Consider the following 2,924-nt stretch of genomic DNA (forward strand, 5'->3'; position numbering starts at 1 on the left):
GAAGAATGATTTGTCTTCTATATGTTCTCAATGGGGTCGGCGCTGCTGCCACCGGCCCCATTGAGCGCATATAGAGAAGAGAACAGGAATCGCAGATCGCAGATAGGTGCGATCTGCGATTTTTTGTTCTATAATTTACCGGACGAGCGCATAAAAAGCGCTCATGTGTCCGATACCATTGCAAAGCAATGGTTTTATAAAATCGCCGGACGCATGCGCATGCGCAAATCGCAGCTAAAAACGCCCGTCTGACTAAGGCCTTAAAGTGACACATGTCAGATTTCCAAAATTTTGCCTGGTCATTAAGGTGCAAACAGGCTTGGTCACTAAGGGGTTAAAGAGCTAACTCCACAATTCTGTATTCCATGCAACATGTCAAGATTCTATACGAATCAAACAGAAAAAAATAACTGTATATGCCTCGTTATGGAACCATGCTTACAGAATTTTATTGGCGTCATATTACACCTTTGTGCAATTCAAGGTATATACAGGGCATACGTCCAAAAAAAAAAAAAAAGAAGTATCCAAAAATTCTAAAAACACAAAATTGTTTAAAAAACTAATTTTATTAATTACGTGTCACATGACAGCAAATAATATACAATGCAATATCATTTGCTAAGTACGTGACTTTAACGAACAGTACAGAAAATGCAAAAAAAAAAACAGTGCAAAAAAGATGGAACTGATTTCTCTCTGAATTTTCATATATTGTAAATCAAAATTCCATTTATAATCATTTCTATGTACCTTTAAAATATAAAAATTCTGATGCATTCCTCCCGGTAACCAATCAGTATATTTGTTACAAGATTTGCCTATACTTAGACATAATTCAACATCCGGGGTTTCTAAATACATTCATCCATAATACATAGTGACACACCAAGATGGAAGATCCCATTCATTCTTCACTAAATTTAAATTATGTCCAACTCTACACGGTTTCTATATTTTTTATTCCTTTGTTATGTCCCTTCCATATAACACTGAGTAATTACATTTGCAGTTATTAGATTTTTTATTTTTTTTTAAGACCAGCAGAACGGCTCTTCGACGCGTGATTGTAGAGATTTAGTTAAATCTCTTAATGTTATGCCTTGTACAAATTTCACATCAATGTTTTCTTTTTGAAACCCAGACTCCGGTTCAGCTCCCATCCTGACCAAGTTTTCCTACCGGCTTTATTGTCTATTCTGTTGAGCTATTTAAAAAATGTTGAATATCAACAATGGCTTTCACTAGTGTATTGTCAACTTTTGTATGAAGCAATCTTAGCTCAATGAGAAGGTCCCAGAGCTTATGGTTGTATCTACTGCGCCGCACAGGACCCTGCTTGAATGTGTGGGACTGATAATGGGGCAAATTTCTATCTCTCTCATTAGATTAAAGCTGCAGCACTGACTGGCCAAACCTCCAAGGACATATATTAACCACAGCCTGACATATAGGTAAGTGCAACCTTAACCACGTGTACCTGAGATGGTTTGTCCTCAAAGATAGATTGTTTTGCTTTTTTCATTTGGGCGGATTTTGTGGAATTTTCTGTTTCCAGAGATACACCAAAAATATATATATTTTCCATATTAAAAAAAATTATAGAAATACTGCTAGACAAGATTTTCATAGGATATTAATTTAACTAATATTGTCATTACTTTCTACTGATACAATGTAAGAATATTAGAGCATGACATGAATCATTGCATTTTAAGGTGGAACTTATTCATTTAAGTGTTAGATATCTGGAAATTTATTATAACATTCTATTAAAAATAGTGTAGTAACCTACTAAGGCAATCATTGTTTCTGTCCTTATTTTTACAGGCAATTGAAAAGCTATATTAGAAATTTCACATATATTTAATATATGACATAGACTCATAATATATGAAGATAGATAGATAGATAGATAGATGTTTAAAAGCTATGTTAGAAATTTCACATATATTTAATATATGACAGACTCATAATATATGAAGATAGATAGATAGATGTTTAAAAGCAATGTTTGAAATGTCATATATATTTAATGTATGACATAGGATCATATTGTATGATGATAGATAGATAGATATGAGATAGATAGATATGAGATAGATAGATATGAGAGATAGATATGAGATAGATAGATATGAGATAGATAAATAGATAGATATGAGATAGATAGATAGATATGAGATAGATAGATAGATAGATAGATAGATAGATAGATACATATGAGATAGATAGATAGATAGATAGATAGATAGATAGATAGATATGAGATAGATAGATAGATATGAGATAGATAGATAGATAGGAGATAGATAGATAGATAGGAGATAGATAGATAGATAGGAGATAGATAGATAGATAGGAGATAGATAGATAGATAGATAGATAGATAGATAGATAGATAGATAGATAGATAGATAGATAGATAGATAGATAGATAGATAGAGGAGATAGATAGATAGATAGATAGATAGATAGATAGATAGATAGATAGATAGATAGATAGATAGATATGAGATAGATAGATAGATAGATAGATATGAGATAGATAGATAGATAGATAGATAGATAGATAGATAGATGTGAGATAGATAGATGATGTTTAAAAATATAACCAATATCAGGATGGGATTTTATACCTTTTATTTTGTATCTAATATTCTATACGTTTCTCTTTTTTTATCTAATGACTGTTCCTTAATGCTATACTATGCCTTCTATTGTATAATATAAAAATGTAACCAAGGTTAAAGTAGGACTTATATCAATTTTCCTGCCAGCATTCTGATATAGGAACTTTAGTGTTTCTTTTTTTTTTTTCCTTTTACTAAAAGATGGAAAAAAATGTTTAATTAAATCATTTTTAACGTGAACCTAATTATTTTTGACAGAACTTAATTAATGTTTCATCACTAGCTTGTGTA

At 31.4% G+C, this 2,924-nt stretch overlaps 1 long non-coding RNA gene across 1 annotated transcript in view; it reads left to right on the forward strand.

Moving 5' to 3' along the window:
- The first annotated feature begins 1,339 nt into the window (after positions 1–1,339).
- LOC136579830 (uncharacterized) overlaps positions 1,340–2,924 on the forward strand; it is a 115,411-nt gene continuing 113,826 nt past the window's right edge. The window contains exon 1 of the long non-coding RNA XR_010786929.1: positions 1,340–1,454. This is a non-coding gene — a long non-coding RNA (uncharacterized lncRNA). The remainder of the gene's footprint in view (positions 1,455–2,924) is intronic.

This window comes from Eleutherodactylus coqui, chromosome 10 (genome assembly GCF_035609145.1).
Source record: "Eleutherodactylus coqui strain aEleCoq1 chromosome 10, aEleCoq1.hap1, whole genome shotgun sequence".
Taxonomy (NCBI): Eukaryota; Metazoa; Chordata; class Amphibia; order Anura; family Eleutherodactylidae; genus Eleutherodactylus; species Eleutherodactylus coqui.